Raw genomic sequence first — 24,634 nt, forward strand, 5'->3', positions numbered from 1 at the left:
GGCCTACTGAACTTTTCTGCTGAAAGTCAATCGTTGCATTCACTGTCATTATTTCAGATTGAAGCGGACTGATATTTGCACGGAGCTCAATCTCTTTTCCAGACTGTTTAAAACTTCGTTTAAATCGTCAACATCGTATACACCAGATTCAATTTCCACAATTTCTTTTTTACCATTAATTTACAGATGCAGTTTATTGTTAGCCTTTGTGATATTTGGGATGGTGTTGTATGTCTCCAGTCCAATCAACGCAATACTCGACTCTTCAATTGGTGGGAAGTAATTCGCACATAATACAGGGGAGATTTCTTTTAAAGTCAGAGTGGACGACATCGCATCTAAACGTCAACTGGTGAATGGATGCTTAAGCCCGTCCTTGTATATCATTCGTAAACGTCAGGAGGAACATAATGGGTAGATGACCACACAGGAATGCATTAAAGTCTTAGTAGCGTCGAAAATTGTAGAACACATGTCTTCTGCCTGTGACGTATCATTGTAATTTTTCTGGAGACTGAGGGTCGCTGAATGAGTCGAAATAGTAGACGATAATTGTATTTCTTTTTTTAACATATGCTGCGCAGTGAGTTCCAGGTCCTCCTGCTACACCTACATTCACAATTCCGCACTCTCCTGATTTCCACACAGTCCTCGTTAATGTACTGCGCATAACCACACATCGAAATGGTGAATTTCTTCTTAACAAACTTAACAGTAGATCGGTATTTGTAAGCGCCCTGTCTGGTAGACTGACAGGGAGCTTTTTTTGTTTATGAAAAGACTTAGTCTTTTCTCGCGTGGTTTCAACTACATCCCTTTTCCGATGGCTGCTGCCTCCATCTTACGGTTATGTCTTCATGCCTTCTGCAGCTGCTGCTGAGAGTTTTGTGCATTCTTAACTGTCCTGGCAGTAGCTGCAGTCCCGCAGCCAGTGAACCCACCGCCGAGATACCGTCTAGCGCAGGAAAGAGGAAGGGAATAATTCTGCCCTATGTCGTGGGTAAGCCGGCCAGAGGGGGAGAGCGGTTCTTGGCGCTACAGTCTGGAACCGCGCGACTGCTACGGTCGCAGGTTCGAATCCTGCCTCGGGCATGGATGTGTGTGATGTCCTTAGGTTAGTTAGGTTTAAGTAGTTCTAAGCTCTAGGGGACTGATGACCTCAGAAGTTAAGTCCCATAGTGCTCAGAGCCATTTGAACCATTGTCTTGGGTAAAGGTAGAGCCCTAAGTGGTTTCACGGATATTCTTCTTCCCGCTCCTTTCTGCTTCAGGACGCCTTTAGCTACGTACATCGCTGTCAGGATGCAGTTATCCATGCAACCTTTGGTTGTCATCGTCTCCCTTAGCGCCCGACGTGGAGCGCTCATAACTTAGCTGAACTTCTTCACGCCCAAACCCACACTAACTTTATCACGCATAGTTATTTCAACTGTAAACACTGCAATGCGTTGACCTATACCAACATTCCTTCTCATACGTACTGCCTTAGACTTATCAGCTAAAATTCGATCGGCGGTGTGACGCTCTATACAGGGTGTTACAAAAAGGTACGGCCAAACTTTCAGGAAACATTCTTCACACACAAAGAAAGAAAATATGTTATGTGGACATGTGTCCGGAAACGCTTACTTTCCATGTTAGAGCTCATTTTATTACTTCTCTTCAAATCACATTAATCGCGGAATGGAAACACACAGCAACAGAACGTACCAGCGTGACTTCAAACACTTTGTTACAGGAAACGTTCAAACTGTTCTCCGTTAGCGAGGATACATGCATCCACCCTCCGTCGCATGGAATCCCTGATGCGCTGATGCAGTCCTGGAGAATGGCGTATTGTATCACAGCCGTCCGCAATACGAGCACGAAGAGTCTCTAGATTTGGTACCGGGGTTGCGTAGACAAGAGTTTTCAAATGCCCCCATAAATGAAAATCAAGAGGTTTGAGGTCAGGAGAGCGTGGTGGCCATGGAATTGGTCCGCCTCTACCAATCCATCGGTCGCCGAATCTGTTGTTGAGAAGCGTAGGAACACTTCGACTGAAATGCGCAGGAGCTCCATCGTGCATGAACCACATGTTGTGTCGTACTTGTAAAGGCACATGTCCTAGTAGCACCTATCTCGTATGAAATCATGGCGGTGAATCGAGGAAATACAGTACATACTGACGAAACTAAAATGAGCTCTAAGATGGAAATTAAGCGTTTCGGGATATATGTCCACATGACATCTTTTCTTTATTTGTGTGTGAGGAATGTATCCTGAAAGTTTGGCCGTACCTTTTTGTAACATCCTGTAAATCAGCGTCATCAGGAGCAATAACCAAGCGGATACCGTGCCATTTCACTCTCTCACACGCTAAATTCCATTTGCAGGACTGTAACCCCAATTATCAAAGGTGACATTGTATTTATTCTGCGGGCTCATTGTACTGAATGAATTTATGAAAAATCTGTATCGTTTTAATAGGCGAGTTTTTCTCTCGCTCTTGTGAAATCCCTTTGCATATTTGCTGACAAATACAGGGAGAAACTACCAACTCGCAGTTCTCTACTATACAAACATTAATTATGTCTTCCATTAATAGGCTTAACTAGTACCCACCACATTGTTCGAAAGCGCTTACGGAAACCCTTGATTCAATAACGAGCGTCGTGTGCAAGTGATAATTTCACAAGGCATAGTGGATGAGCATTATTTCTACGAGACAGTAATGGAACCCGTGGAGACGAATAATGTGGGAGCTGAGCGCAAATCTGAAGTCATTTAGTACATTGCATCACCAAAATGTATAAACATGGTATGTCATACTGCGTTTTAGCTGTCTTAGCAGAGTCACTTCTCACATACATACTTCAAACGTTGTCTTTGAGTTAGTCTCTATAAATCATTTCCCGTGGTGGTTCAGCGTTCACACATTTGCCGCCTGCTGTGCTAGGTAACTTACTTCGCTTAGGAAATGAGGAACAGGAAAACGAGGAGTCGGAAGAAGAGTACACACACACACACACACACACACACACACACACACACACACACACACAGACAGACAGAGAGAGAGAGAGAGAGAGAGAGAGAGAGAGAGAGAGAGGGAGGGAGAGGGAGGGAGGGAGGGAGAGAGAGAGAGAGGAATGAAACAGAAAATTGTAGAGCTCGTCTGTAGCCATAATCACGAGAGTTAATACTGATATGTTTCCAGTGAGCAACAGCTACATTCTGTTTTTACTTTACGTTGTGCACAGGCGTTTCGCAAAAATGAAATTCAATGAAATTTCAGAATATCTGGAAGGGTTAGGAAGGTCTCGGCAAGAAGATAAATAGGGTGTTGAACAGCATTTTCTCAAATAATTTCTTCCAATTTGTGTAGCTTTTTAGTCTCTGCAGCACTTATATTCTCTTCGATTATCAGTGACTGGGATTTCATTGACGCGGTTCCTACATCAGTAGTGTCTGACATCAAGGAGGACGTTAGAATCCTAAAAGTTTAGGTCAGTAGTAGTTGTTTGGAAAGAGAACACGGGAATAGTTCTTCTCTGGAGAGAAAATGCCAATGAGCATTGCTTGTGGCTTACTTCTATGAGTGTGTCATACTTTAGGAGAGAGTACACACTTTACTCCAGAAATGGCAGGCCATGATTCGGATAGTGACTCATTCTTACAGGACTACAGACAGTATGTCACTTGGCATGATGGGCTCTGTATGTCATGAAACAAAGTTTTGCCAGGAGCTTGTTAATTGTTTATTGCAATTAACAACTGAACAATAAAACGAATGATTTGATCGTGGAGACTGTGATATCAAGAATAGTAAATGCTAACAAGTATGTCTGCATGGCTATTACCCACAGTAAGAGCGCAAGGTGGTCATTAATAAAACCGACAAACTCCAGGAATGCAGTCCCGACTGGAAATGTAGGGAAAATGATCCTATGGATATGTGTCTATAAATTGACGGTGTGCATGCAACAACAAACCTTTCTGGAACACAATTTAGAGCTATTTCGCATCCCCGTGACAACAGACGTTCAACGTGGCCTCCATGGGGATGCAGATGATAGGGATAGTAAGGTTTGTCATGCACATTATACACAAAGATAATATCTACATATTTACTTTTGCTCATAACTTTCCATTAATTGAATTTTTTAAAAACATCCTCCTTCGCTGCTGTTTCCTACATTTTCTGAGCAAAAAATAATACGGGTAGTCATTCTTAATACGTCTGTTTTTATACTTATTTGCCCTAACGTCCCACACTGCCGGCAATGATGTATATATTTCGGAGCACTCTTATTATCCTGCTCTTTCGTATTATTTTGAACTCAGTTTTCACACAACAAGAACGAAACTAACACAACCTAACCTCCTTGGTCAGTGCGGCATGCAAGAGACTTGTCAAAAAAATGGCTCTGAGCACTATGGGACTTAATATCTGAGGTCATCAGTCCCCTAGAATTTAGAACTACTTAAACCTAACTAACCTAAGGACATCACAAACATCCACATCCATGCCCGAGGCAGGATTCGAACCTTCGACCGTAGCAGTCGGGCGGTGCCGGACTGAGGCGCCTAGAACCGCTCGGCCACAGCGGCCGGCAGACTTGTCAAAGATGTCGTCAATACTGCACATAGCCGCCACAATATTTCGTGCAGCGCAGTATATTTCCAACGCTTTTGATTTTCTCAATATTAATGCGCAACCCCTGATCCTCAATCCTGTACTGTCAAAACTGTTTATGAAATATTGTCAGTATTATTCACCGTCCAGGGGCCGCTCTAGTCTTTCGCTGCCGGAGAGAAACATAAGAAATAGGCAGAGCCGTTAAAGTCATCTTATTTGAAGGTAACACTAGCTCAGACCGAGGTTAATCGCTGAATTATTACTCTGATATTTTATTAAAAACTTTACTAATGTATTTACTGCCCACGAGGGAAAACGGAAAGCAAAAGAGATGCTACAGTACGATGAAGTAATCTCAAGTGGAACATTAGGCAGACAAAATAATATGGACCATGGCCTAATGCCAGTAAATCAAATATCAAGGGTGCAAATATCGGACGTTAAAACTTGCGTTATATGATTTGTCCCTTCTAGTTTTGTGGAATATTCTGGTTGGGGAGAGCACTCTAATGAATCAGTTCATAAATCTAAAATCGGCGCTATGGTAATATGTATGACTGAAGTAGCTGTTTTATTTAGCAAATCTTACACACTTTATAGTTGAAATGTAATATTACATTGTTACATTACATTACATTGTAGTATTTCTTGACTTCCGAATAACATTGCCTCACTACCATATCGATTTTTACTACTGCACAGAGTAGAACCCTCTCAAAAACGCTGCAAAAATATCCACTCAGACGTTGATAAGATTTCAGGGTGATGCAAAGATTGACAACTTGTTTGAATGATTCTGAGTTTTAAAAAAGTGTAGTCTTCACAAAACTTTAAAAGTTAATATTCTATTACAATATCCATGAGTCACAATTGTCACCAGTCAGTATCTGTGTTTGTAGGGATACGTAATGAAACAGTCACGTAGGCTCAGTTGCAGGTAAGCCAGATGGCAACCACTGGTTGATTGGCAGAAGACCACGGAAATGCAGTCAGTTTACAGAGAAGACTGCTTAAGAATCATTTGTATGCCTCACCTTAGAAGGGGACTGCGCTTTCTCGCCACCATCGATGTCGTCCAGATGTCGTTCGGAGCTTGGCCAGTAATGAAAGTGACCGTAGCTGGAGTTCCAGACGGATAAGCGTAAAAAGAAAAAAAATTAAATTTTTGACGTGAGATTCGCGAGACATGAGCTACTTGTGTTAGTGCATTTCTGAGGCAAATTTTGACAGATGATTTTTACGTTACTTAGACTGCAAATAAACCGAAGAAATGGTCAGTGTATTGTATTTATTAATATTTTCATAAAAGGTATGAAAGGAGACCGCGAAGGAAAATGTGGAATTGTAAATAATTCTTAAAAATATTGTGATTACATCGTCCAAGAGGAATATACAAATAACTTTCCAAGAAGGGGTTATAACTAAGACGTACAGGACTTCGCATTCCATTAGTTTCATTTTTACCCTCAAGGAGCCGTTGGAAGCTGCACGAAAACAAGTGGTTTTCGGTGCAGCTAAAATCGGCCCATCGAGAGAGAGAAAGAAATCATTTGCCGAGAACATTGCATCTAAATGAATTATGTTGTACATCACCACATATCTTCGCCAATATTTGGTGAAATGTTGTGTTACGTGTGATTTGTTGCCAAGATGTGCCTTGAGAGAGAACCTTTTATGAATGTAAACGAAATCTGTTTTTTCTATAGAAGCTTTTTAACAACTATGCAATTCTAAAAATGTGACGTTCATAAAATCTGCAAGATGCCGGAACAATAGGCTATTTCCCTATGTTAAAAATATCATAGGTTTTTTGTTTATTCGGAGTGATTATAACATTCAAATCACATTCACGGTCGATATTCTCACAAAATATCCCTTATTTTTATGTAACTGAAGCTTAAAAACTATTAAATATCAAGATTTGGTCATGTGATCGAAATCACTGCTATTGACTGAAGCTCTGGTGACGTCACTGGCTAGGAGTAAGACGAAGGTATTCAGGAGTGTTAGCCGAAGCTACTACGTTTCTACGCACTATTTCTGCAAGTAGTTTAGCTATTTAGTGATGAAAAATGCATTTATAACTCTTAAGTGACAATAGAATGGAATTTTGTGAGCGCTGATAGTAGAAACCTTATCAAAATTGATGCTTTTATGCTCTACTCATATAGAGAGGCGATATGTGCAAGGACGGACATTCCTTTCCGTGCTCCCTGCAACGTCATTAAACCGCTCAAAACTAAAGAACTGTGCACCTTTTGTGCAAATTGGTCCCCATCTTGTACATAGATTGTCAACTATCAGGTATGAAGTACGACCCAAAGCACAATAAAATTATTCTTGGAGAATATTAGTGCAGTGATACAACCAGACCGTGCGCTATGTGGCGCAACGGATAGGGCGTGTGAGTATGGATGAAAGGAACAAAGGTTCAAATCCTATGAGGGTAATAAATCTTTAAAGGTTTTATGCTAAATATGAAAATACCGTTAGCAATATTTCATTGTAGCTGTTGTTTCGACATTGGGATGTATTTTATATAGCTTTGCATTAATTTTTGTCTGAGAAATGGACAACTGAGGATAAACGTATCTACTTTGCTTACAAAAAATTACCTTTTTTTAGAAATCGTTTCCAGTAGTGAAGATATGACCACACTCCCACAGTACAACGATGTGTAGGGCGATGAGGTTTTGTATGCGTAGGGACAGAAAGCTTGTACAGCACGTAGATAATACAAACGTAATAACTGTCTGTTTATGTATGTAAACTAACGTGAGTGTCTGAAGCCGACATCATTTCATGTTATGTAATATGAAAATTCAAAAGCTTAATCAACAAGGACCGTAGCAGGCTAGTACGAATATAAAAAAAGATAAAAAAAATATTACTGATAAAATAAAAAGTGTGTGGTCACATGAACTATAAAATATATTTTTGACTGTGGCGTGTGTGAGCAGCTATTACAAATGTAAGCGCCCAGGAAAATACAATAATTCACTGTTTCTTACAGGTGTGGTGAAGTCTTGTAATTGTGATTTGGTTTTCATATGAAAGGAGTATAGATTTGTTTTATAAATGAGTTAAAATATTATTGGAGGCTAGATTAGACTCAGTGTCTTACGGATATCATCTTTTAATATTCGACAGTTCACTCTCGACCATTTGAGCTACCAATGATGTGCAAGCCAGAGGATATTTCGAAAATTTTTACTAAGTCTTTAATTCCATCGAGAGACGCTATTATTCTTTGTAACAGTGGGAAACCGTATCTCGGAGGTAAATTATGTTAACTTCAGAGTTCAAGACATTTTTAATTAATCGAGGAAACTTGGGCATCGACGTGATGGCATTTTACCGGTACACTGCAACCAATTTTTACACACCTTCTCCGTCTCTGAAACATTCAAAAACAATTTTTCATCGATGTATTCGTACAGTGTGGTACTACTCACCATTAGCAATCCATTATCCGAATCGGAAATTCTAAAAAAAAGACGTGTCTGTGAATTAAATTTATAGCAGTAGCAGCATCACATGACTGGAATGGAACATTTTAATGGGCTGTTAAATTATTTGAACTTAATTTCAGTTTTTATAAAAGAATACTGAGAAGAAGAACGCATGTTATGAGCGGTAAATGACATAATTAACCATTTAAGATGATTACCATGAAAACAGTCAAAAACCTTACTGCTCCCATTGTTTTACAATGAATAGCACCACAGCACGCACAAATCATCAACTATAAATCAATAAAAGTGTCTAATTTCATATACAAAGTTCGCGTGTTAGTCTTACAATGCCTTCCTTGACATTCATTTGCCAACCCCAATTTCCTTTTGCCTTCTCCTTTCGTGTCTTTTATGAAAATAATCACAATATACTGCGCACAATTTTGGTTATTTACAGTGTAAGTAACGCAAAAATTGAAAGTAAAAAGAATCTGTTTGGGCATTAGACGACCATTTCCTTTCTGTACTCATTCCACTGCTCTAACCTCTTCCTGGTAAATGCATTAACATGAATGGCTCATACCTTACCAAAATTGTGCAAGTTTTCCGAATCGCTTGGCATCTGGAGCTCCCACCTCTCTCACTTTCGTTTCTGGCCAACCCCTGCACATCACATTAATTTGGACGACGTCGGTGATGTCGTGTTGGCTCAGTCCCGTTGGTAGAGTGTTGTTCAGGTGTGCGGGACCTGCACCGAATCAGTCTAAGAGCGGATATTAAACGTATACAAAGAAGGGCAGAACGACTGGTCACAGGTTTGTTGGTCTCATGGAAGAGCCTTAGGAAAATGTTGAAGAATGTGAGTTGGCAGACGCTTCAAGGCAGAAGCAAATTACCTAGCCGAAGCCGTTTTACAAGTTGCAAGAATCCGACCGACGTAAAGAATCTAGAAATACTTTTCAGCGCCCTTCCTTTTTTTCATGTACGAATTGTGGACACGAGACCAGACTAAGTATAGAACGGACAGGGGCGTTTAAACAGCTTTGCTTCCCACGCTCAGTACGCGATTACAAAGGGAAGAATAACATGTGGCAGCAAAGCAACTGTCCTCTTCCATGCAATTCATACTGGTTTGCAGATTGTATATGTCGATATATATGTGAATAAGCTACCTGCGTGTCCCAATGTTCATTCGCTTCAGTTAATTCTTATGGGACTGAGTATCGAGATAAATCTGCTAGGCCACGAAGCAGTCAGTAGTCTGCAGTCAAGTAAGCCAGAAAAGTATCAGTAAATTCGTGAGAAAGACTATTTTACCATTCATGATCCCCTCCATGGTGATTTTAAAAATTTGCAAGAATAAAGCCTCCAAAACCGGACATCAATGAAAAAGAAAATAATCTTGTTTGTATGTACACTAAGCATTCTTTTAACTGTCTTCGTTGCCGACAGTCAGGAATAATCAGTAAGAGATCAGCTCCACTATATTACCAGTATATTACTTTTCGCCGCTAGTTCTAGCTAGAAATCCGTCAACCTGAAATTGTGTTTTCCACATTAGGCACTAGGTCACACGTGATGAAACATTTCCACCATCATTTGTGGTTGTCCGTCACAACAAAACATCAAACGCTTCGTCAATTGTCATCTGACTGAGGACATTATAAGTACTAACTACAATCCCGATAACGTGTTCGCCCCCCAGCCTAAAGCAATTGATTCATGAACTCTTGATATTAAATAAGTTTTTCACACAGCAGTGCCTTTCTGGTTTGTAACTTTCTGACCTGTTTAGTTAAATCTCCTCAGCATCTGTGTTATGCAACGGTAATCAGAGATAAACTGACTGCGCAAAGCAGGAAAGATTGAATTACTTACCTTTGGATGAGGAGTGAACTGCATTACATGTAGGTAGTAGAGCGAATGAAGTTGCTGAAAACTTGACGTTTCTGATAAGTTCGGTTTGTCCTGAAGGACTTCGGAAAATAGGCGTACTCAAAGAAATGACGCCTAAAAAAAAAAAAAACGAGGTTCAAATGGCTATGAGCACTATGGGACTTAATATATGTGGTCATCAGTCCCTTAGACCTTAGAACTACTTAAACCTAACTAACCTAAGGACATCACACACATCCATGCCCGAGGCAGGATTCGAACCTGCGACCGTAGGGGTCACGCGGTTCCAGACTGAAGCGCCTAGAACAGCACGGCCACACCGGACGGCTCAAATGACGTCTCAGGTTCATTTTAAAGGTTATCGCAGAGATACCATATATAATCTGAGGAAGACCGATGAACAACTACTGCCTTTAACCTGCATCCCCCAGTTTTGTAACACTAAATCCCATGCGGGGTGGCTCCTGTCGTTGATGTGCTGTGCTCCACAGGACGCCAGATGCCGCATCCGCCCGTGTCATATTTCTAGATCCACCTCTTTTCCCTAATGAAGATAAATTGTCGCGTCCATAAAAGTGATTAATGCGGCCGATTCCTCTCTTTTTATGTGTATATAAATATTCCCGTGGCCCGCCATGGATCGCTGCACCTGACGGACGGGGCACTAAATATCTGCGCAAAAAAGGACCCGCTTAGTAGTCCTTCGTGCATTGCTTCCCCTTGACTGTAGAATGACGTCATCCTACGGCATTTGTCTTCACTGCGTCCTAAGCGTCTAAATGTCACAGAGCAGTGAAAGAAGCTGGAGTGAATAACGGTTTGATTCGAATGACGTGAACTCTACCTTCATGCGCCCTTTTCTGTGCCATTGGAATGATGATAATGTAACCTCTGTAACTCTCTTGATCGCTGTATTACTGTCCACCCCCAGTAGCTGAATGGTGCTGGCACGGTAGCTCAGCGGTTTCTGTCGGAAGGTTAGCTGTCCTCTGTAATAAAAAAATGAGTGAATGGATCATCAATGAATTTGAACATGTGCAGGGGACGTCCGCCCCGGACAAATGCTAAGAACATTAACGAAAAAAAATTAGATCAGAAAAAAAGTGGTCAGTGCGACAGAATGTCAGTCCTAAGGGCGTGGGTACGATTCCCGGATGGTGCGGAGATTTTCTCCTCTCAGGGACTGCGTGTTGTATTGTCCTAATCATCATCATTTCATCCCCATCGACGCGCAAGTCGCCTAAGTGGCGTCAAATCGAAAGACTTGCACCCGGCGAATGGTCTACCCGACGGGAGGCCCTAGTCACACGACATTTTATTGCTGCATTACTGCAACATACATCCAATTGAACCGGTCATGCTTTAGTATCTTTCTCTACACGTTTCACCACCACCTCTCCCATACTTCACTTTTTACCAAATAATCCTTAGTGCATCACTGAGAGTTGTCCTATAAAACATTTTTCTTCGTGAATCGATACAGTAGGTTTGCTTCAGTTACGCGACCAACCCATCTAATCTTCAGCACAATTCTATAACATCACATTTCAAAAGCTGTTATTTTTCTGTCTCTACTGTTTTTTTGCCCTTGTTTAACTCCATATTAGAAGACCTGAAAGACAAAGCGCTTCAGAAGAGATTTCCATACATTTAAACTTTATTTCGTAAAGAACAACATTTCAGTTGTCATGGAGACGTATGTGACTCATAATATTCATTTTAAGAACCTTTATTTTCCAGAACAGTCATATAAATTTCAAAGGTAAGTTACCGGCTACGGCCAATAGCTACTTTCTTTGTATCTACCAGACAGACAACAAAATGCAAATAAATTAAATATGAAGCTAAACAACTTGCTTCATAATTATAATAAGTAAAATGATGACGTCATATCATAAAGTAATGTAAGTTAAGGCTAACTCAGGTGTGGAAATGTAAAAAAAAAAGGAAAGCTATTCATATGTACTACACTTTCAACGAAAGTTTTGAAATACTATCGCCCTCATCTCGTGGTCGTGAGGTAGCGTTCTCGCTTCCCACTCCCGGTTTCCCGGGTTCGATTCCCGGCGGGGTCAGGGATTTTCTCTGCCTCGTGATGGCTGGTTGTTGTGTGCTGTCCTTAGGTTAGTTAGGTTTAAGTAGTTCTAAGTTCTAGGGGACTGATGACCATAGATGTTAAGTCCCATAGTGCTCAGAGCCATTTGAGCAGCCGTTCCCCAGTCATACAAACGTAACGCCGCCGCTGCGGCGCAACGCGAGCAGTCCAGTGTCAACAACAGCTTCATTCAGCTGGTGTTCAGCACTGCAGTAACATGCCACCAGACACTACTTTGCTAGACTCAGGAGAGTGACTTTACTTTCAGCAGGTCATACACGGCAAGATGTCGCAGATCAGGTTTAAATGTCTTTCGAAGTATTGTGCCTAACAATTGGAGAAAGAGCAGAGACACTGGAAATGTGAACGATACACCTTACAGCGATCGTCCTCGTATAACAAAACCAACGTAGAATCATTTCCTCCAACTCTCGCCTCGCAGGCGCTCAACGTCAGCGGGCAACAGGAATTCGTATCTCGGACCAAACAGTGCGTAGAAGATTTCATCACGGTGGTGTTCATTCCAAAAGACCATTGAGAAATTTTACACTGAACAAACGGAACCGAAGGAGTCGAACGAACTGGGCTCTTGCACAACAATATTGGAACATTTTGGACTGGAGTAATGTCATGTTTGCCGACAAGACGAGGTTTGTGACCGAAGCCGGCCCCTGTGACTGAGCGGTTCTAGGCGCTTCAGTCGCGAACCGCGCTGCTGCTACGGTCGCAGGTTCGAATCCTGCCTCGGGCATGGATATGTGTGATGTCCTTAGGTTAGTTAGGTTTAAGTAGTTCTAAGTCTAGGGTTCTGATGACCTCAAATGTTAAGTCCCATAGTGCTCAGAGCCATTTGAACCATTTTTTGCGACCGGGTGCTAGACGTGTTAGGTTTCCAGGTGGTTGTGTAATATTCTGGGCGGCGATTATTGTGGGACGACGTACCACTCTAATTCCCATCTACAGCAATTTGACTGGTCCCCGATACCTCCAAGAGGTCTTACAAACGATCGTAAAGCCCTAGAGAGGTTTTTTGTTTACAGTATGTGCTCTTACGAGAGGGCTGTTTTCCTTTGTAATGATTTTCTGTAATTAAAAAAAAGTCAGTCTTGTTTCCGGAAGTAATTTGTTTATTTATTTAATAAGATATTGTACGAAAATCAATGGATGTAGTATATGAAGTCAGTCTAGTAAACTCTTTGGTATTCCAAACTTCTGTTGAGGTATGCATTATAAGGACATTTGATTTATATGAACAAAATTTAAAAGTTCACTGATAGCTGATTTAGTTCAGATAATATGCAAAATTATTTTACAAAATCCGAAACTAGCAAGCGTATTTTAAATTACAGCTGCTCTTATCGAATTTCATTGTATTTTACATGTTTTCATTTTGATTAAAGCCGGGTAACTTCGCTATTTACATTGTATTTTGACTCTAAAGATGGACAGTTATTGCGAAAATCTGAAATTTGCATATACATTTTATATGGTTGTGCTGTACGATACACGATTTGAAAATTTACATAACATGAGGCAGGAACAGATCATAAGGCCTAATTCTGGAGAAGCAGCAGAAAAACGGATTTAAATATAAATTATAGGTTAAGACGTTTCCCATTTCCAGAAAAGTGTTTTCGATATTGCCAGTCGGCGTTTTATGTATTAGTTACTTATGCCATAGTCAGTTATTTTGCTATTCACGTAGCACAACCGTCGATTAATTTCCAGTCTCATTTTCTAATGTAATTCCTTCAGCACTGGCAGACTTAATTCAAGTATGCTCCATATTCGTAGTTTTACTTTTATTAACATTCATTTTATTAGACTTCATTCTATTACCACTGTGAGCGAGACACTGTTACGTGCTCTGAAAGTGTTTGTCGCATAGATGTGCCTCGCACCACAAACTTATTCTTTCTGTATTACATCCATTAGGTACGAGATTTTAGAGATTAATGAAAAACACTTGGAGAATTTGTTCTTCATTTTGATTCTTATCTGGATTCTTCAGTTTTCTTCATTTTGCATACGTGTCAGCTATTGACACCAGTATGAGTGAAGTGATCAAATACCCACTCCTCTATAAACTCAGGTATCTCTAACCTTTCCAGGAAATCCGTCCTTTATCATTATATAATACTGGGGACTTAACAAAACGTTACATAGTGCACAACAATGTGTCGTTCTACGCAGTATAACACACAGTGCAACGAATGGTGCGTCTGTAATCCAACAGACAGCCGCAAGGAGACTGGGGCGTGAAATGTGACCAAATGCATATAGAAAAACAACGAGTACTCTTACTTTCTGGACGTGGGAAGAAAGGTGAATGAGATCATATGCAGATGTCTGCATTATCAGGAGGCAGGACCTAATCGAGGTTCTGAAAGGAAATTACTTCCCAAAATCACTGATGAACCTCAACAAGTCATTCCTGATATCATATGCAGACCCCTGTGCAGAGCAAAAGCAGGAGCTAAATACATTGTGACCCTATTTGATTTATTTTGAAAGCACATAAAACTGTACAAATGAAAAAGTGCCAGCAGTACTCCAATAACCGCAGTTAGTAAACGATTACTTCCCATAAGTTGGCAAAACTGGGGCAGTTTAGTCATATAATGCCCACAATGTCACTATCCTATGCTGTTGAGAATTCCTGCATGCAAGCAGCATAGTAAATTCCAATTTCTAAGTACCAACCAGAGGTGAACCCCATTGGCAGTGTTCTGGAGTAACCACAGGCGCCGGAACGAAGACGAAGATAGCAAAGTCAGAGAAGGTGGTGAGGAAACGTCAGCCAATAACTCGCTGACAAGGACCGCGCCGCGCCAAGAGCGCCTCCTGCAAGAAGTGAATATAAGCCCCGCTCCTGCCAGCCTCGGCCGCTCAGATCGGCTCCGTATGCGGACAATAGTGGACAGGATTCGGGGAGCAGTATTAGGGACGAGTGTTAACTTCCAGGAACATTACGCTTAGCCAAGGACTCTAAATTATATTGCATGTCACCCCTTGTTCGCGACTACTACTTGTAAATCTCATAGTTAAGTATTGCCAATCTGCTTATTTGAAACAAAACTGCTAATGTTGTTTGAATTGTTGTATAGCATTCAGAGAACGCAGCATCCTGTAGGCACCATATAAGAGACGAGTGAGAAATATCCAACAGGGAGAATATTCAGAGAGTTAAATAGGGGTATGAGGACATTTTGTTCCTGTAAACAGATGGGATGGGAGAAGTATTTAATGTTACTTGAAGAGATCTTTAGTAACTTGAAAACATGTTTACAGAGTGTACGTCAAGTGAGCTGATGTTCAATAAGAGTGAATAGGAAATGAATGAATGGGTAAACCCATTACTGAAATTACAAAGAGACAATGTAACTTTGGAAAAAAAGTCCAATAATGTTTACAGAGAAAGCAGAAGAGAGAAAGAAGTGTTTCGATCCAATATTTAGACGAGTATAGCAATTGAGAATAGGGGAAAGAGTTTTGATTCAGAATCACCAATGGTAGATTCTTTACTGAGGGTTGTTTACCATTTGTGGCATTGTGCAGGAAGACTGAATGTTTGTTGATGTAGTCTGCCACTCAAAAAATAATAATGTTATACCCCCATCAGCTTACAAAGGAGTGTTTTGCTTAACACGTATGATGTGGAAGAAGCAAACGTTTGTACAAAGTGTCACATATTTATGAATATAGATGTATACAGTATCAGTAGAGAAAAGAGATTTTTACTTAGTATGTAAATGAAAATGATAAGTTTATGTATATAGAGATATGTTATTTTAGTGTGTTCTTAGTAACACTTTCGTTAGTATATGTAAGTAACTTAGTATATTTATTTGAAAGGCAGAGTACAATAACCTTATGCTGAAAGGGGTACATGAAGGACAGTTATGGGGAATTAGAGAAATTCATGAGCGCTACTCACCCCACAAGACAATTACGGAGTGAAATACAGTCGAGTAATTTGAGTGTAAAGCGACTTATGTATATGGGCTGATCATTTGCTTAAGTTTAAGGATTTTGTTGTTGTTGCTTATGAGCATTTCAGCAGAATAATTATAGTTAAATCTTCATTAATAGTAATCGACTTTTGCAGTCATTAGAGTGAAGTGCTTCTGTAGTTTCAAGGAAGGGTGGCTGAATAAGAAATAAAGACACCATTAGTGTATAACCTTTATTTTCATGAAGGGCTTTGAAAAATAAAAGTTATCTGTATTTAAAAGGAGAGACATTTAGACACAGCAAAACTATGACACTAATGCTGTCACAACAAGACACCAGTACAAGATGCGATACGTTCTGTTGCATTCTTTACTGTATTCATTAGATTAAACTAGATTTCTTATCCTCGTTTGTGGGTGTTTCGCCGTCTTCACTTCGTGCTATTAATTTATAGGGCAATTTTCTAGTGCAATGAACTTGATGAAAGTGATCTTGTCATGAAAGGGTGTAAAATGAGGTTGAGCCTGCTCTGAATTGATCAGTTCTGCAGCCATGAAAGGATGATCAAACAAGGACGCAATTCCGGACACTAAGGAGCAGAGATGCTCAAAAATGGTTCAAATGGCTCTGAGCACTATGGGACTTAATATCTGTGGTCATCAGTCCCGTAGAACTTAGAACTACCTAAACCTAACTAACCTAAGGACATCACACACATCGATGCCCGAGGCAGGATTCGAACCTGCGACCGTAGCAGTCGCGCGGTTCCGGACTGAGCGCCTAGAACCGCGAGACCACCGCGGCCGGCACTGGCGCAGAGATGCTATCAGGGTTTGGATATATCAATGTTATCAAGTTGTTAGACTTGATTTTTGTATAATATAGTCCGTAATCGCGAGAAAGTTGGGATAGTGGTTTCTGGAAAACCATATAAAGAACAAGGGGTATGATTCCGATGATTTACTGTACGTTAAACATACATATGAGGCTCAAAATGTTCAATTAAGCAGTGGCACGTTAGTGAACTGACATTATAAGAGGAACAGAGGAAGGAAGTAGTGGTAGTGCGCCTGCCAGACATGAATGAGCTGCACTTGTCTTTCTCCATAGCGCTGAACTCAAGGAAGTTAGGTATGAGTGTCTAATCTTTTGCACGTGGAGACATTCTCGAGTAAAAAAGGAAAAGATCCTGTGCCAGTCAAAAAAAAAAAAAAACAGTTTATCTTCCTCAGGAGAGTGAAACTGCCAACACACAGTGACTGAACTGCGTTGGAGGCAACAATCAGCTTTGTTGGCATTGTGGAATGCAAATCAGGTGATGAAATTTATGTTAAATGGTTCAAATGGTTCTGAGCACTATGGGACTTAACTACTGAAGTCATCAGTCCCCTAGAACTTAGAACTACGTAAGCCTAACTAACCTCACACATCTATGTCCAAGGCAGGATTCGAACCTGCGACCGTAGCGGTCGCGCGGTCCCAGACTGTAGCGCCTAGAACCGCTCGGGAAACACGGCCGGCAAATTTATGTTATGTTCGAAATATTAGAGACAGGCTTATGGCTGCAAAGAGCTCTAAGCTTTTGGCCTAGCTGAAACTGGAAGCAGTATGAAATGTGAAGTGTATGGAGGCAATAAGCGACAGGAAAATGGAAAACAAGGTTAAAAGACAAACGTTCTTTACAGTCCACTTGTAACACCATAGCTGTAATACTCCAATGATTTATTTTGATTTTTGTTTCATTTAATGTTACATCACTGAGCTTCTGTAAATGTGTTGTTTGAATCGATAACATAAAATTGTATACTCATTTCTTTGTAAGAACTTCGATGTCATGATATGATTCTATGCAATGTAGTGTATCTGTCATTTAAATTCTTTTTTTTTGCCGGCCGCGGTGGTCTCGCGGTTCTAGGCGCGCAGTCCGGAACCGTGCGACTGCTACGGTCGCAGGTTCGAATCCTGCCTCGGGCATGGATGTGTGTGATGTCCTTAGGTTAGTTGGGTTTAAGTAGTTCTAAGTTCTAGGGGACTAATGACCACAGCAGTTGAGTCCCATAGTGCTCACAGCCATTTAAATTCTTTGTCACATTTGGAGGGAACAAAACTTACTGTATATGATTCTAATTTTGTGTGAATAATTTTTGGTAGAAATGTCAATATGTGCAAATGTTTTGTTTTATTTAATGTATTTCTTTACTGTTATGTAAACTGCTGATCCTCACTTAGGGTTCTTTGTTATTCTGTATGTAAAAGTTGTTGTGGTTCCCCTCGGGGACGGAACTGTGTAGCGCGCGCAAATTGTGGTTGGCCTAGGCAGAAAAGGTGGAACTAAGAGTCAGTCGTGGACGAGCTACGAGTCGGGGACGAGCTACCAAATTGTGCACTGCCATGTAATAGTTGCATATTGTGCTGGTTCCGAGAGAGGTTTTTCTCTGCCACTTTCCAATGCCTCGGATTGATGGATAAATAGCTGGAACTATTCTGGAATTTGTATCTATCATCGCCACCAAGAAATGACAGTGTCCAGCAATTCTACCTGCAATTCCACCTACCAACATGCAATCGCCACCACATTGCGCAATCACTGTAACGGAGTACTATAATAATGTACAGTGAAGGATCAGCTAAATGGATGTGTCAGTGCGCTCAAATACACTCCTGGAAATTGAAATAAGAACACCGTGAATTCATTGTCCCAGGAAGGGGAAACTTTATTGACACATTCCTGGGGTAAGATACATCACATGATCACACTGACAGAACCACAGGCACATAGACACAGGCAACGGAGCATGCACAGTGTCGGCACTAGTACAGTGTATATCCACTTTTCGCAGCAATGCAGGCTGCTATTCTCCCATGGAGACGATCGTAGAGATGCTGGATGTAGTCCTGTGGAACGGCTTGCCATGCCATTTCCAACTGGCGCCTCAGTTGGACCAGCGTTCGTGCTGGACGTGCAGACCGCGTGAGACGACGCTTCATCCAGTCCCAAACATGCTCAATGGGGGACAGATCAGGACATCTTGCTGGCCAGGGTAGTTGACTTACACCTTCTAGAGCACGTTGGGTGGCACGGGATACATGCGGACGTGCATTGTCCTGTTGGAACAGCAAGTTCCCTTGCCGGTCTAGGAATGGTAGAACGATGGGTTCGATGACGGTTTGGGTGTACCGTGCACTATTCAGTGTCCCCTCGACGATCACCAGAGGTGTACGGCCAGTGTAGGAGATCGCTCCCCACACCATGATGCCGGGTGTTGGCCCTGTGTGCCTCGGTCGTATGCATTCCTGATTGTGGCGCTCACCTGCACGGCGCCAAACACGCATACGACCATCATTGGCACCAAGGCAGAAGCGACTCTCATCGCTGAAGACGACACATCTCCATTCGTCCCTCCATTCACGCCTGTCGCGACACCACAGGAGGCGGGCTGCACGATGTTGGGGCGTGAGCGGAAGACGGCCTAACGGTGTGTGGGACCGTAGCCCAGCTTCATGGAGACGGCTGCGAATGGTCCTCGTCGATACCCCAGGAGCAACAGTGTCCTTAATTTGCTGGGAAGTGGCGGTGCGGTCCCCTACGGCACTGCGTAGGATCCTACGGTCTAGGCGTGCATCCGTGCGTTGCTGCGGTCCGGTCCCATGTCGACGGGCACGTGCACCTTCCGCCGACCACTGGCGACAACATCGATGTACTGTGGAGACCTCACGCCCCACGTGTTGAGCAATTCGGCGGTACGTCCACCCGGCCTCCCGCATGCCCACTATACGCCCTCGCTCAAAGTCCGTCAACTGCACATACGGTTCAAGTCCACGCTGTCGCGGCATGCTACCAGTGTTAAAGACTGCGATGGAGCTCCGTATGCCACGGCAAACTGGCTGACACTGACGGCGGCGGTGCACAAATGCTGCGCAGCTAGCGCCATTCGACGGCCAACACCGCGGTTCCTGGTGTGTCCGCTGTGCCGTGCGTGGGATCATTGCTTGTACAGCCCTCTCGCAGTGTCCGGAGCAAGTATGGTGGGTCTGACACACCGGTGTCAATGTGTTCTTTTTTCCATTTCCAGGAGTGTATAAGGTAATTTATAACTGCATTTATGTACCTACCTTGATTTTTCTCCTTATCATAACACCTCTCAGGTTCCTCTCCGTTTGAACTAAGTGATTTCCGAGTGTCCCTACTGAAAGAACATTAACAGTGTTTTTGATAATTAATGCCTCTTGAACATAAAAAAAGAAAGTTAATGAAAGTAATTTTCCTAATAAAACTGCTTATTAATGCATTGTTGCCAACTTCAAATTAAGAGTTCGTAAAACTGAGGCTTATAAAGTTTTGCTTCGTAAATGATCTCATTACTGCCTGTTGTAAATCACAGAAGGTGAGTCAGTATCTTACATATATGTTAATTTTGTGTCTCAATGTAGTAAAAGTGGAAAACTGCAGTGTGGAACGTTATATACCCAAGTTTGCTAAGTGTTTGTCTCTCCTGTGTATTAGAAGTGTTTATTAATAATATAACAGGATCCACGGTTTGTCTATTGGGTTAATGCTTGGTAACAAGTAACGGAAAGACCACTAATTAGGAAAACCTTAATTTCTTTAATCAAATGATAGTGAGGAGCAACCTGTAAGTGGATTCAAATTAACTTTCATTTTGAATAGTAACGTACTTAACTGAGAGAGACTTAACCTATATCCAATTAATGATTCTGCAGTTAATAATAATAACGTTATAAAGACCATCCAGTTTGTGTAACCCTTAAAGTAATAGTGTGTTTCAGGATCTGTTATAATTTTGCAAATAGTTTGTGCTGCTTTAACTGTTAGTTTCAATCTTACCTTACACATATGTATGTGTCAAGAGTTCACTGCACTCGCGTGTGACAAAGTATAGGTTGTGTTTATCCATTCAAGTTACTAATAACTATTTTCTTGAACGAGTATGTTAATCATTCTCTTACCTAGTTAGGCTGGCGACCGTTTCCTTCCCTGTTAAACAGTGCAGATAGGCCAAATTTTGTTTGTTACTGTTCAAATATTTCCGTAATTCTGACTTTCATTTCCGATAAGCCACCTCCGTTAGGTACAACACGGTCAACACAACAAAATTCCTCCCAGAGGGTAACACTGCTCTGTTGCGTTATACCATAATTGCTTTAATAATATTGTTTTATTTCACAACCTGCTTTAAGGTTATGGTACAGCAGTAGCAGACAATAGTGTTATACACTGACCTTTATTACCTCGGATTCTAGAAAGGTAGACTAGAATTTTATTTTTAATGAGAACAAGGAGTAAATCCTCTGCGTCCAATATATGTAATCCACTTTTACATTATTTCCTCAACAAGCATGAAATGTTATTCGTTATCAGCTGTATTTCTTTTGACTGTTTCCTGTTCACGGTCTTGTCACGTGGGATCGCGAGAGAAGCAGCCCCTCTACTTGATCCTAGCGGTGAACTAACCACCACCGATTGTTCCCTTCTCTGACTTCATCAGTTTTTACAAAACCTTTCCATATTTTGACGATGTACATCTGACCGTCCTTTATTAAATTACGTATTTGCATTCACCATTTGTTAACGATAAGGATAGTAAGCTCTGTCACTATTCGTCACTAGATGGCTTTACTTACCCTTGCAAAATGACGGTAGCTTTTCTTCGTCTGCGGCTGCTTTCTACCACCGTTTCACACCGTACCTCAATGTGCAGTTGTCAGCTGCTGGCCGTCTGGTATCCAGTATGGGGGGGCCACGCACCTCGTGTTGAAAGTTCTCTTACGTTCTTCTTTGATTTTCTCTTAATTTTTTCTCTTTCTTTTCTCTCTTTGATCGCTCCCTTCTTTAGGTAATTTTATTCATTATCTGGTGCGACACCCGTGTGTCATTCTGACAGAACCAACCGTAGCAACTGCATATTTAAAGTTGGGGTGTGAATTTCTACTATTATTACAAGAAGCAAGTGTTAAGTGGTTATAGTTTCTTATTATAGTTCCTCTATTTTATTACTGCATTTTTTTCACCTGAAGATGAGCTTATAACCAGCAGAAACCAATCATGATAAAAACAATAAAACTATTCACAACTGAAGTGACTTATTACCTGATTATCACTGAGATGTTTTTAAGCCTGAGGACTTAATGCCTTTTCCCTTGATGAAATATGAGAAAGTTCGAATAATTAAGTTTAGAAACGTGTGATGTATCATGTTTCTATCCAATGCCAGTCACTTCTTTTATCATCTTTGATGATCATTTTCTGTAAGCGACATAGGACCTGCATTTTGGATATGAAATTCTGCCAAAGATTACCTTTAAACACTGTGATTAAAAAAAAAAAACCTCAGATTCATTAAAACGAAGTGGAATGGACGAACAGCATATGCCACCAAGTATTCTGTTCGATTAATGCAAAATCATGTTACAGCGTGAAAACTTGATAAAGGTACTTTAGCTGCAGTTAAGATCTCTGATTACAGTGCAGTGTGTTTGTAAATGCCCTCACCATTTCTGTCTGAATGTTACAAATTTTGACCTTTTTGCAGATAATATAGAGGAAAGTACACAACAGAAGAAACAACAGCTGTTGTTGCTGACCGACTGTGTCCGTGACTACCTGTATGTCACTTTTCCTAGGAGATGGGCTGGCTGTGCATCACCAGCACTTTGGGCGCCCAGCTCACCCGATTTGACAACAATGGACTTTTTCATATGGAGATACATCAAGTCCGAGGTGTATTAAGTTAAACGAATAATCTTCAACCACTAAAAAAACCACAGCCCTGCTGATAGGGAATAGATAAAGCTAGCTGTGTTAACAACGGTCCTCTGAGCTACACAGGAACGATGAGATTTGCGCTTAAGTTTGCTGGGTCATCAAATTCTACATCTACATCTACATACACACTCCGCAAGCCACTGCACGTTGCATGTCGGAGGGCACCGCGTACTGTAAATTAGTCATTTCCTTCCCTACTCCACTCGCAACCAAAACGAGTGAAAAACAACTATCTCCATATGGGCCCTCATTTCTCTTACCTTCGTCATTATTAATCAAATCGTTCTGCAGTAGCCTTCGATTCTCTAAATTTCCACAACAGTACTTTGCAAAATGACGTCGTCTACCCTCCACCAAGCCCTGTCTGTGTTCACGAAGCATCTCCGTAATACTTGCGTGCTGATCAAAACTACCGGTATAAATCTAGTAGCGCGCCTCTGAATTGCTTCGATGTCTTGATTTAATCCGACCTTGATGACCCAAGGGCTACTGCAATGCTCAAGGATGGGTCGCATTAGTGTTCCATACACTGAATCCTATACAAATGAACCACATTTTCCCTAAATCATCCTAATAAAACGAAGTCGAACATTCGTCTCCCCTATCACCAACCAGACGTGCTCGCTCCATTTCATATCGATTTGCAACATTATGTTTACTTATTTAATCGACATGACTGGGTCCATCAGCAAACTGCTACTCGAAGGTTGTAGGACTGCTTTTCCTAATATCCGTTTTCTACATCTACATCTACATGGACACTCTGCAAATCACATTTAAGTGCCCGGCAGACGGTTCATCGAACCACCTTCAAAATTCTCTATTACTCCAATCTCGTATAGCGCGCGGAAAGAATGAACACCTGTATCTTTACGTAGGAGCTCTTCTGCAAATCACATTTAAGTGCCCGGCAGACGGTTCATCGAACCAGCTTCACAATTCTCTATTATTCCAATCTCGTATAGTGCGCGGAAAGAATGAACACCTGTATCTTTACGTACGAGCTCTGATTTCCCTTATTTTATCATGATGATCGTTCCGCCCTAAGTAGGTAGGTGTCAACAAAATATTTTCGCACTTGGAGGAAAAAGTTGGTGATTGGAATTTAGTGAGAAGATTCCGTCACAAAGAAAAACGCCTTTCTTTTAATGATTTCCAGCCCAAATCCTGTATAATTTCTGTGACACTCTCTCCCATATTTCGCATTACTACAAAACGTGCTGCCTTTCCCTGAACTTTTTCGATGTACTCCGTCAGTCCTACCTGGTAAGGATCCCACACCGCGCAGCTGTATTCTAAAAGAGGACGGTAAGCGTAGTGTAGGCAGTCTCCTTACTAGGTCTGTTACATTTTCTAAGTGTCCTGCCAATAAAATGCAGTCTATGGTTAGCCATCCCCACAACATTTTCTATGTGTTCTGCCGGCCGCGGCGGTCTAGCGGTTCTAGGCGCTCAGTCCGGAGCCGCGTGACTGTTACAGTCGCAGGTTCGAATCCTGCCTCGAGCATGGATGTGTGTGATGTCCTTAGGTTAGTTAGATTTAAGTTGAACTAAGTTCTAGGGGACTCATGACCAGAGATGTTAAGTCCCATAGTGCTCAGAGCCATTTATATGTGTTCTTTCAAATTTAATTTGTTCGTAATTGGAATACGTAGGTATTTAGTTGAAGTTATGGCTTTTAGATTAGACTGATTTATCGTGTAATCGACGTTTAACCAGTTCCTTTTAGCACTCATGTGGATGAACTCACACGTTTCGTTATTTTGGGTCAACTGCCACTTTTCTCACCATTCAGATGTTTTTTCTAAACCGTTTTGCAGTTTGTTTCGAT

This window comes from Schistocerca gregaria, chromosome 4 (assembly GCF_023897955.1).
Source record: "Schistocerca gregaria isolate iqSchGreg1 chromosome 4, iqSchGreg1.2, whole genome shotgun sequence".
NCBI lineage: Eukaryota > Metazoa > Arthropoda > Insecta > Orthoptera > Acrididae > Schistocerca > Schistocerca gregaria.